At 51.0% G+C, this 12,450-nt stretch overlaps 1 protein-coding gene and 1 non-coding gene across 8 annotated transcripts in view; one reads left to right on the plus strand and one right to left on the minus strand.

Annotated features, from left to right (window-relative positions):
- IPPK (inositol-pentakisphosphate 2-kinase) overlaps positions 1–12,450 on the plus strand; it is a 1,052,241-nt gene that overhangs the window by 25,884 nt on the left and 1,013,907 nt on the right. The window lies entirely within an intron of this gene.
- LOC120946299 lies at positions 8,709–8,867 on the minus strand. Its single transcript, XR_005750657.1, has one exon. It is a non-coding gene; the product is annotated as a U1 spliceosomal RNA (small nuclear RNA).

The following is a 12,450-nucleotide window of genomic DNA, read 5'->3' on the forward strand; positions in this document are numbered from 1 at the left end:
AATGGGTCTGCAGAAACAGATCTTTCTAGAAAGACCGCAAGCGCAGCTACCTGAACCTTAAGGGTGCTCACCGCTAGCCCTTTGTCGGCTCCTTCCTGTAGAAATTCTAAGATAGAGGAAGTTTGTTCTACTAATCTGCCTGATGCAGAGCACCATGTATTGAAAGTCTTCCAGACCTTGAAATAGATAGCCCTAGTGACCTGCTTCCTACTGGACAGGAGGGTCGCTATTAGTCTGGCCGAAAAGCCTTCTCTCCTGAGGAGTTGCTCCTCAGAAGCCACGCCGTAAGACTTCGTTTTTTTATGTCTCGGTGAAACAGAGGACCTTGTAAAAGCAGGTCTTGTCTCAGTGGTAGGTGCCAGAACGGTTTGATTTGCATCAGTAGAAGGGCAGAAAACAATGGCCTTTTGGGTGATCAGAATAACTGTTGTATTCTCCCTCTGAATCTTTGCTATGACCTGCGGGATGAGCTGGAACGGGGGCAAAGCATAACAAAGATGGAAACTCCAGCTGTGTGCTAGAGCATCTATCCCCGAAGCTGACCTGCTCCTGTCTAAGGAGAAGAACTGAGAGATCTGTGCATTCTCTTGATTTGCAAACAAATCTATCGCTGGCTGTCCCCATTTTTCTGTTATAAGATTGAACACTTCCGGGTTCAGCTGCCAATCTGCTTCCCGAATTAAATTTCTGCTCAGGAAGTCTGCTATGCCATTCAGGGTCCCTTTTAGATGGACCGCGGACAAGGATAGAGTATGGGACTCTGCCCACTTTAGGATTTTCCCAGCTAAGACCTGAAGCCCCCTGCTTCTGGTGCCCCCTTGTCTGTTGACATAGGCCACCGTCGTGGCATTGTCCGATAGGACCTGTAAATGCTGTCCTTCTACTTCTGATGTGAAAGCCTGTAAAGCCAACTCTACCGCCTTTAACTCCCTCCAATTTGAGGAATTCCTTGCCTCTCCTGCGGACCATGACCCCTGAGTCCAATGACTGTTCATGTGGGCCCCCCACCCCCAGGAGCTGGCATCGGTCGTTATCCTTACTTGGGATGGGAAGGACCACAACAGACCAGCCGACAGTCTTTCCTGGTCTCTCCACCACCAGAGGCTCCTTTTTACCTTGGGGGGGAATTTTTGACCAGTAAGTCTAGGGACCTCTGATCGCGGTCCCAGACTTTCAGCAGAAAATCCTGAAGTGGAACCTGGCCCAGGGCACTGCGGGTATTGAGGAAGTCGGGGTACCTAGAACTGACATTACCCTCCTGATGGAAATCTCCTGACTGCCCTGCAAAAGAGAAACCATCTCTATCACCTTCTTTCATTTTTCTTCTGGGAGAAAAATCTTTTGTTCCACAGAATCTATCTGGAAACCCAAAAACAGAACCTGTTGAGAGGGAATCAGGCTTGATTTTTGGAGATTCAGGATCCATCCTATGGCCTCCAAGTGAGACCGAGCTCTGTCTAGATCTCTCCGAAGATCCTCCCTGGACTGGGCAAAAAACAGCAGATCGTCCAGATAGTCCACTGAGATCCCCTCTAGACGAAGAGGTGCCAGCGCCTCGGCCATCACTTTTGTAAACACCCTTGGGGATGAGGATAGGCCAAAGGGAAGAGCCCTGAACTGTAAGTGAATTACTTCCTTTCCTTCCCTTAGAGCCAATCTCAAACTTTTGGGAGCTGGCCACAATGGGAATGTGCAGGTAGGCATCTCGTAAGCCGATCGTTGCCATGAAGCAACCCTGCCTTAGGAGACTTCTTACGGAAAAGATGGAATCCATCCGAAACTTTCTGTACATCACTGACAGATTTAGTTCCTTTAGGTTCAAGATAAGGCGGTACTTTCCTGATGGTTTTTACCAGAAAAACATGAGCATAGAACCCCTGAAAAAATTCCGCTTTTGGAACCGGCACAATTACTCTTTGGTCTATCAGTTCCTGAATCAGGGACTTCATAGCAAGAGCCTTGGCAGGATCCCTTGGAACATTTGTTGCCAGAAATTTTCTCGGGGGTTCTTCCCTGAACTCTATATCGTACCCCTTTTGAATTAGGTTTATGATAAACAGGTTTGCGGTACTGCTTCTCCACTGAGGGACAAACTCTTGGAGTCTTCCCCCTACCTGTAGCGGAGAGTCATTGCGGTTTCTCGGGGGCTGAAGGAGGACGGAGGAGCACTCCACCCCTACCGCGACCTTTTTGCGCAGGCCACTGCTTTTTCTTGAACTGAGTCCTTTCCTCCTGCTGCCTTTTGCAGACGAAAAAAAACGTTTGCAGACCGGCGCTTTTTTAGACTTGATCGGTAAGGACTTCGTTTTTAACCGCCGTTCAATCCAGGATCGATTCCAATTCCAGACCAAACAGCAGATCCCCTGAAAAAGGTAAGCCACATAACCTATTCTTTGAGGCCGCATCTCCCGGCCAGGTCTTAAGCCATAAGGCTCTCCTGGCCGAATTGGTCAAAGTCGCTGATCTTGCTGTCATACGTATAGATTCTGCTGAAGCATCAGCAATATACGATACGGCTGCAGAAAGAGTGTTAAAGGAGTCTAAGATCTCCTGTTTTGGGGAATCTGCTGAGATGTGTGATTTTTAACTGGCCTAACCAGTGTTCCAGATTTCTGGCCACACAAGTTGATGCCATAGCTGGTTTAAGATTGTTCATCACAGATTGCCAGGTTCTTTTAAGCAGCAGCTCTATTCTTTTGTCCATAGGCTCCTTTAGTAAGCCCATGTCTTCAAAGGCCAAGTCCGTCGATTTTGAAACCTGAGAAAATGCAGCGTCCAATTTTGGGACTTTATTCCAGATGGCTTCCGGGTTTTCCTCAAAAGGGAACCTCCGTTTATGAGTCCCAGAAAAAAATGGTTTCTTCTCCGGTTCCACCCATTCCTTCTTAATCATCTCAGTGATTAATGAATGTACTGGGAACATCCGACCTTTGGTATCCCCTAACCCTGCATACATTCGGTCATGCAGGGAGAGTTCTTTTTTCTCTTCCTCTATCCCCAGTGTTGCATTGATCACTTTTAACAGGCCTGCAACCTCTTCAAGGGACAATTTATATTTTGAGGCAGGTTCCGCCTCATCCTCATTTTCGGAATCCGAGTCTAGCTGGATTTCCTGAGAATCGTCTTGGATTATTGGGTTAAAGAGGGTATGTTTTTCACCCAGCGAAGGGTCTTGTGAAACTCCAGCCTCCTCCACAGGTCTGGCCTGAGCCAGGTTTGACCTGAACGCCTGAAATGTGGTACAGAGTTCTTCCTTAAGGGTAGATATTAAATCCCCACATCCGGAAGGTGTTCAGCACATCTTTAGTACAGTCTGCACAAAGAGTTTTACTCCAAGAATCACTGAGCTTCTCTTTGCAAACAGGGCATCTTTTCTTCACAACCTGAGCAGAGCATTTTCCCTGTATAAACAGACAAGACAAAGTATGCGCGCTCAAAAAACTGGCATAACGGTAACAACTGACACCCAGGTGCACTCAGGAAACATAGCAGTAATCCCCTGTGCCCTACAAGCCAAAGACCATCACCACCATAGCACCCCTATCTAGGTAGACACATCCACATAGACACTGACCAGACAGGGAGGTGGAGGGTGGGGAAAGGGGGAGATGGGTGAAGAAACCCCCCTAAGAGAGAGATAGCTGAGGTAGTGCAGGACACTTCCCTTACCTTAGCCTTGCTGGTGCCTTGGCTTGCCCCCTTAGCTGCAGTATCATCCTCCATTGCAGAGTATTGCAGCAGCGTGCAGATGAATGGGAACACTGTTCCAGATTTCAAAAACGCCGCCGCGCTGACCCGGAACCGGAAGTCCCCTTTAAGGCACCAGGTGACCCTGCCTTCTCCCTCTGCGCCTGCGCCGGAAATGACGCTGCGCCGACCCGGAAGCGATGCCACTTCCTGAACGCAGGACGCGTCTGAGGCCCTCCTGACGCCGGAGCCTCTTTCGATGGGTTTCACGGACCCGCTGCTCCGTCGGAAAAACGGACCGTAACCTCCGGGTGTACGGGCTCTCCCCGAGCACAGAAGAGGGAGAAGGGACCCACGGACCGCCCTCACCAGGCAAGTGGGAGAGTCATTCCCTCGGGAAGAAAAAAATATTAGGGATGAGAACCAATACCTCTCCCAGGCAGCCCTGAGAGATCATGGCCCTCACCGGAGGTGTTCCTCCAGCTGGAGGAAACACAAAAAAATGGAGAGTGGAAGGGGAGGCCTCCCTTTAAAGTCTTAATTGGTGGAGGTGTTTCCTGTGGAGGAGGAGCCATGATATCTCTCAGGTGCTGTCCTGAAAGCCGTTTTGGGAAAAATGGTTTTGCCCCCCCCTCAGTACAGACCCCTTCTCCCTCCAGTATAGACACACCCCCTCAGTGCAGACCCCCCTCCTCTGTACACAGGGGGGGTGTCTGTACTGAGGAGGGGGGTCTGTACTAAGGGGGGGTGACACCATTTTTTTGCACCAGTGCCAACTAAAGCCATCCAGTGCCACCTGCCAGTGCCAGACCCCCCCTCCTCGGTAAAGACACCCCTCCTCCTCTTCTTCCTCTTCCTCTTCCTCCTCTTCCTCCTCCTCCGTACAGACACCCCCCCCCCTCCTCCTCGGTACAGACACCCCCCCCCCCCTCCTCCTCGGTGCAGACACCCCTCCTCCTCCTCCTCCTCCTCCTCCTCCTCCTCCTCCTCCTCCTCCTCCTCCTCCTCCTCCTCCTCCTCCTCCTCCTCCGTACAGACACCCCCCCCTCCTCCTTCTCCTTCTCCTTCTCCTCCTTCTCCTTCTCCTTCTCCTTCTCCTTCTCCTTCTCCTTCTCCTTCTCCTCCTCGGTACAGATATCCCGCCCTCCTCGGTACAGACATCCCCCCCCTGAAAGACCGGTACGACGCTGGATGCCAAGCGCCTTGAAGCAATTAAGTTTGCATTTGTTGCGCTATACAAGTTACTCAGACACCCCCCCTCTCCCTCAGTACAGACACCAGAGAGCGGTGTGTGTGTCCCACGAGCGCGGGCCCCTCCTCCTCCTCTGTGGGTGTAAACAGAGGAGGGCCGCCATGCTGGGTGTACCAAGATAGCTGGAGCTAGGCCGAAGCCGCGGCCTTTCCTGATGCTATGGCCGCGGCGGCAATCCACAGAACAGGGTGCCGATTATCGGCCTAATTTGGTTAAAAATCGTCCGATGACTATTTCTCAAACGGCCGAATATCGGTCGACTGCTGGTCATTTATTTACTGATCACTGCTTTTAGTGTAATTTGTGACTGTAAAAAGTGTTAGGGCAGTTAGCCTAAGGCCCCTTTAGGTCCAGGGTTGCCCCCTACCCCCCCCCTTATCGCCAGTGTCACTAAGCGAACGTTTTTCTGATCGCTGTGTCGAGATATATATATATATATATATATATATATATATATATATATATATATATAAAAAAAAAATCTCTCGTCGTCCATGTACGGTCACAGCCTCTTCATTCATGACAAGTGGGTTATGTTCCCTGTTTACAGGAGAGGACTAGGCAGAACATGTTGGATCCATATACATGTCATTTTAAAACAGAGCTGAACAGCCCCGCCGGACATAACCCTCCTCCCAGCTGCATGCAGCCTCAGTTTCGTTTTGCCTAGCAAAGGAGAAGGACGTATGGCTCTCTTTGGGCCCAGCGCCCGAGGAAAGGATTTTATTTTCTATTTATTTATTTTTTTCTTTTTCTATCAACTGTCGGCTGAGACGGGCTGGATATCATAGATCCTTGTAGTCTTCTCAGTTCGGCCAGTGAGCGTGAGCACACCTTTGCAAAGAGGCTGGGTCTCCTACGACATGCCCCATGACTCCTGGGGTGGCCAGTGAGCTTTGCTCTGAGGTCCGCACATGACTGAGCTGTAGTGTTGTCTCACTCACAGTGGACCTGGCTGACGGCTACCTCCATTGCGGTTGTATGCCTGTCTGGAATGCACCAGTGAGTGGTTGCGAGGACGGGTAAGTACAGTCCCTCCTTCTTATTCCTGGGGTTTGGGTATCCTCCCTTCCCTGCTCCCTTTTTTCCCTCTGCTGTTATACATGCTGTCGGGGGGGGGCACCTGGTTGAGGGGACTGTGCGCCTGGCCTATGTGTTTTTACTGCTAAGGGTCCCTTTTTTTTTTTTTTTCACGACGTTTGGGGGCTGAGCAGCCTTTGCAGGCTTTCACCCTTTTCAAATGCTGTGTTTTGCCGCGTTCTGCTGGCGCCATTTTTTAGTGGATTTTCAGTTTGCATTGAAAATCCCATTGGCGGCCATTTTGCTGTAGCCGCACCAGGCTCCACGTGGATGCTCGGCGGCCATCTTGCTTGAGTCCTCGGTCTCTAGCGTTGGTTTTCACGGCGCACAACGCCGTTCTCCTCACAGCATTCCACAGCTTACCTCATGACTTCTACACACGCGCGCGCGCACACACACACGCAGCGGTGTGTGGGACACAGGCAGCGGTGCTGAGCAGTTCTTCTCCGGTGTGGTGAGTCCCCTGTACAACCCCCCCCCCCCCGGTCAGCGCAGCAGGAGTGGTGGGTGTTTCTTCTGTTCATTCTGAACTGGGCCCTGGGAGTTTTTTCCTCAGGATATGGAGTCAGTATCTAGTCCTCCTTCCCCCAGCATGGCAGAGGCAGCTGGTACTTCTGCTTCTGCACTCACTATAGACTTTGTCGGCAGTCCTGGAGACATTTGTGGCCAGGGTGGAAGCAGCATGTGGCAGTAAGGGGGGTAAAAAGCGCCCCCTCCCTCCGCTATCCCCAGGGGAATGTTCAGATTCAGACCAGGACCTGGCTGCGCGGGTGCCTGGTTCTGTTTTATCTAAAGACGTGGACCAGGACCTTCCTGAGGAAGACACATGATAAGGCACTTGTCAGGGAGCTTATCAATGCTGTAAGGGACTCCCTTAAAGCGGTAGTTCACCCCCCCCCCCGACACATTTTACCATCGAGACAGGCATTGTAGCGCGAGCTACAGTATGCCTGTCCCGATTTTTTTAACCCCGTACTCACCTTGTAGTCGTCCATCGTAGATTCCGGCTCCCGCGGGGAATGGGCGTGCCTATGGAGAGGGAGGATGATTGACGGCCGGCCCTGGCACGTCACTCTCCCCGAAGACAGCCGGAGTAGGTCTCGGCTCTTCACGGCGCCTGCGCACAGGCTATGCGCACGCGTCGTGAAGACCGAGCCTATTTCGGCTATTTCCGGAGAAGCGTGACGCGCCAGAGCCGGCCGTCAATCATCCTCCGTCTCGATAGGCACGCCCATTCCCCGGAATCTTCGATGGACGACTACAAGGTGAGTACGGCGGTAAAAAATTCGTGACAGGCATACTGTAGCTCGCGCTACAATGCCTGATTTTAAGGTAAAATAAAAAAAAAAAAAAATTTCCCGTCGATAGGGTGAACCCCCGCTTTAAGCTAGATGGTACAGCTGAGGGCTCAGTCTCTTTTGGTTCACACAAATCAGATCGCTCCTGTTAAGGTTTTTCCTTATGTGCCCTTCTTTGATAAATTAATTGATGCGGAATGGGAAAAGCCGCAGAAGGCTTTTGTAGTCCCTCACCGCCTGGCGGTTCGGTACCCCTTTGAGGAGAACCTCTTAAAGAAGTGGACTTCTCCTCCAGTGGTGGACCCTCCGGTCGCCCGGCTAAACAAGGTGACCACTCTCCCTGTAGAGGGAGTTCCTGCTTTTAAGGATCAGACTGATGTGCACACACATAAAGAGTGTTCACAAAAACGTGCAGACGGGTGCAACGTCAAGTGGTCCTCCTGTGAAGAGGGACCCAAACCCTGATCCCCCGGGGCGTTAGGCTCAAGACGGGGACTGAGGTACTGTGGTCCGAGCAACCGAAGCCGACACGGACCCACCTTCCTCGGAGGGACTGCCGAAACAGAACCCTCCCAGTACTAGGTGGGGCTCCCCCAAAGGGAGACCCCATGAGAGCAGGCGAACTAAGCCAGAAGGCCATGTCCACCCACTCCCAAGACGTTCAGGGCTGGCCCGAGGACCCGCACCCTACTAATCACACAGTGACAAAACGTGCACAACAAAAAAAGACAAAAAAGTGACAAACACAGGCTTAAATAAAATAAAGTGGGGGAAGGGATAGTGGAGAGGAGAGTGAAAGAAGTGGCCATTGTGGTGAAACAATGACCAGGCCCTCCGGCCAGGAATAAAAAATTCCTCCGGTCCTAGCCAAAAGGCCCGGCCCAGGAGGCAGGTGCTAAAAAAAGCGTGTATCTGGTGCAGTGACCGTGGTATCTTAAATCAATGTGTCCCTCACACACAGTGATCTTCAGATACCCCTGGACTGCCACTCCAGGGGCACATGCACCATAGGCTTTTCGTTCCATATCCGACCCCCCCGACCGGCCAGTGCAGCCCTCCACCCCTGCCAGCCAACCCGGCGGATTTGCATGGTCCTACCCCCTTCCTACCACAGGGCATTACCAGCTCCTCCAACCGGATCGCTGACAGAGATAGCACTTACACCAGCCAGCCAGAAGGCCAGACTAGAACTCGGCAAAAAGACCAAGCGCAGTACTCATCCTCACCAGAAGCACCCTTCCAGATGGCTCAGACTCAACCATGGGCCGGCCCCCAGTATTCTGTCGGGCAGCACAGCGTAGCCCCTGCTGAAACCATCCTTCCAGGTGCAATGACATCATTGGATTGCATCCACCCTCCCCATGTAGGCGGTGCTTCAGCGCTCCGCTGACAACTGATAAGGACAGATACCACACCCAGTCCCAGCCAAAAGGCCGAGAAGCGGCAGGGAAGACAACCACTATCAGCACGGCCTAGAGTGTGCAATAGCCGTGCCTCGCCCTGGGAGAACCACCTTCATGATCATGGTGTCTCCCCTGCCAGGTAAGTAAGGATCAGACTGATAGAAGATCCGAAGCACTGACCCGCTCCATGTTTACCATGCTGGGGTCTGCCTTGCGGCCTATTGTGGCCACTACCCTAGTGTCTCAGACACTTACTGAGTGGGCAAAGATTTTGCGCCAGGCTGCGGAGGAGCACCAGCTCCCATCCGAGGTAATTAGACTGGGTGACCAACTGGTCCAGGGCCTTGTCTATGTTTGTGATGCTTCACTAGATGCAGCACCCTTGATATCCAGGGCTTCTGTTTCGGCTGTGGTTTTACGTCGCCTCCTTTGGCTAAAATGCTGGTCTGCGGACCAGGCCTCTAAGAAGGTTTTGGCGGATTTACCCTTCAAAGGTGAGAGGCTTTTTGGGTCTTCACTGGACGACATTATCAAAGATGTCACAGGAGGGAAGAGCACTCTCCTCCCTCAGTCCTCCAAGGGGAAGGAACCCCGCCGAAAGCCCGGTCCTTTTCCCGCACAGAAGCGTTTTTTTCACCAGTCAGGGCCCACGGGTAAACCCTCCCAGCCCAACAGGGGCTCAGCTAGGGGACAGAAAGGTCCCTGGGTGCGTAAGCCAAACAAGCTGTCACCCAAGCCCGCAACTGCATGAAGGCCTGCCCCCGCCCGACTCATGGGTGGGGGGACAGCTTCGCAGGTTCACAGCTCGGTGGACCTCTCTGCTCTCCGACCGATGGGTGTGCGAGGTGGTCTCTTCGGGGTACAAAATAGTTTCTTTCCTATCCCCCGAACAGATTCTTTCCCTCAAGTCTCCCTCTCCTACCAGCTCGTCGTGCTGCCCTGTTGGGGGCAGTAAGGGACCTGCTAGGTTGCAGAGTTATTTTACCTGTTCCGCAGGACGAGAGGTTTCAGGGTTTTTACTCGAATCTGTTTGTGGTCCCGAAGAAGGACAGGGTCCATCAGATCCTGGACCTCAAGGCTTTGAACGTCTTTGTGAAAGTAAGAAAATTTCGCATGGAATCAATTCGCTCGGTGGTAGCTGCGCTCCACTCGGGACTTTCTGGCGTCCTTGGACATCAAGGACGCATACTTGCATGTCCCAATCTGCGCAAGTCACCAAAGGTTTCTGCGTTTTGCGATCGGGGAGGATTACTATCAGTTTGTGGTCCTCCCTTTTGGCCTGGCGTCGGCACCAAGAGTTTTCACCAAGGTGCTCGCGCTGATCCTAGCTTTGGGAATATATGGACTAACACTCCTCTTGGAACCACTTCCTTGCACATACTGTTTATCTTTATAAACACACGGACAGTTTAAACCACTTCTCAGTTATATGCATTCACTCAAGATTTTTCATATGTTTTTGTGTTTTATTATATTTCTTTTGATTTGTACACATTTTTTCACAGTCATTTGTTAACCTTCAGTGACACACAGTGGTTGATTTTTCATTTATTATTTAATTTTGTGTCACATCAGAATTTTCACTTAGTATTTTTGTGCTGTACCTTTCTTTTTTTTTTTTTTTCTTATTTGTTCCCAATATATGTATCTATATTTTTGGTACCAGCAGCATTTTTTCGGTCCTTTTTGGTTTAGCGCAGTGTTTTTTTCTTTTTTATAATGCTAGGGAGGTTGCACTTCATTCCTTGGACGTGGTACGCGCTCTGCGGGTGTACCTGTCGGCTACGGCTCCGTTTCGGAGCTCTGACTCAATTTTTGTGTCGGTATCTGGTCCGCAAAGGGGCCTGGCGGTCTCATCAGCCACCATTTCTTGGTGGATTAGACAGATTATCATACAGGCTTATGCTCTTAGGGGGCGGGCGCCCCCGTTTCCGGTCACGGCACATTCAACCAGGGCAATTGGTGCTTCCTGGGCTTTCCGACATCAAGCGTCTGTCTCACAGGTGTGTAAAGCGGCGACTTGGTCGTCCGTTCACACTTTCTCAAAATTTTACAAGGATGATGTGAGTGCATCTAAAGATGCTTCCTTCGGCCGCAAGGTTTGGCTGGCGGCTGTTTAAAGTTGCATCTCCTCCGTTGAGCTCTGCCTGTTTGGGGTGAACTTGGGTGTGTTTTTTTTTTTTTTTTTTTTTCGACTGATACTGTTCCCACCCCTCATTTTTTTTGACACTGCTTGAGGACGTCCCACTTGTCATGAATGAAGAGGCTGAGTCCGTCCATGGACGACAAGAGAAAATAGGATTTTTTTTTTGTACTCACAGTAAAATCCTTGTTACGAACTGAGGCTGCATGCTGCTGGGAGGAGGGTTATGTCCTGAGGGACCGCCCCCTGGGCGGGGCTGTTCAGCTCTGTTTTAAAATGACATGTATATGTATCTAACATGTTCTGCCTAGTCCTCTCCTGTAAATGGGGAACATGACCCACTTGTTATGACCGAAGAGGCTGTGTCCGTCCATGAAAGACAAAGAAAAGGATTTTACGGTGAGTACAAAAAAATCCTATTTTTTTTTTTTGGGGTTCGCCACCAGGTTTTTATAGTGTCAGGTACCCCTATAATTGCTCCTAGAGTTAACCCTTTCACCAGTGATGATATAAGTGGCTGGTTGTTAGTTTGCTTTTTAAAGCATCAGGGCACCCGCCGTATATAACCCAATAAAGGTTTAACCCCCTGATTGCCCGACGGGTCATTTAAATTAAATGTTAGCGTCAGTCAGGGTCTGCCCCAGGTTGGTGCCAGAAACGCTAACATCCATGCGCAAAGCATAGACCTCCCTTGGTATAGTATCTGAACAGACCAATATCTGATCAGATCTATACTAGCGTACCCAGCAGTTTAGGGTTCCAAAAAAACGCATTGTTGGCGGGATCAGCCCAGATACCTGCTAGCACCTGCGTTTTTGCCCCCTAGCCCAGCCAAGTGCAGTATCGATCACAGTGTTTGCAGAGACAGGCCTGATCCCTGCGATCGCTAAGTTTTTTTTTTTTTTTTTTTTTGTAGCGTTTGCTGGCAGGTCAGGTGCTTTTTTACCTGTGAATCCTTACTAGTGTACCACTAATTTTAGAGCCCAAAATGGCAAAGCGAATATACACTAGTAAAGAGACCTACAAGTTTCTGAGCCTGACCGATAGTGAAGAGGAAGGTCACGCATCTGTCAGATTCTGGCTCAGAATACAACCCCGTAGAAGACGGCGTCTCCATGTCAGGTGGCTCCGACGACGAAGAGGAGGTCCTTGCTAAGGACAGGCGTACCGACCCCATTACTAGCGCCGCTATTCCTTCTGGTGAACTGGCAAGCACCAGCGGCCTAGTACACCCTGGTTGTACATCCAGCACTGCCATATCACGTGGTGATGTGGCGAGTCCCATAAGTGCAGTTCAAGCTGGCAAGGTGGCAAGCACAAGTAGTGTCCCGCTGCCACCAAGAAGACAAAGACAGGCCCGACGTGCCCTTCCTGCTGCATTCGCCAATCCTGATTGGGTCCCCACCACTTCTGTAGCACCCGTACTCCCCCCCCCCCCCCCCCCCCCCCCCTTTCACTGGCCAACCTGGTATTCAGGTGGAAACAGCTGATTTTACGTCACGCTGTTTTTCACGGAAGATCTCTAAAGATCTATTGACTAATTTGTATGCTGGTAATTTCACCGCCGCTAATCCCCCAGTACGCCCT

Source organism: Rana temporaria, chromosome 7, assembly GCF_905171775.1.
Source record: "Rana temporaria chromosome 7, aRanTem1.1, whole genome shotgun sequence".
Lineage (NCBI taxonomy): Eukaryota > Metazoa > Chordata > Amphibia > Anura > Ranidae > Rana > Rana temporaria.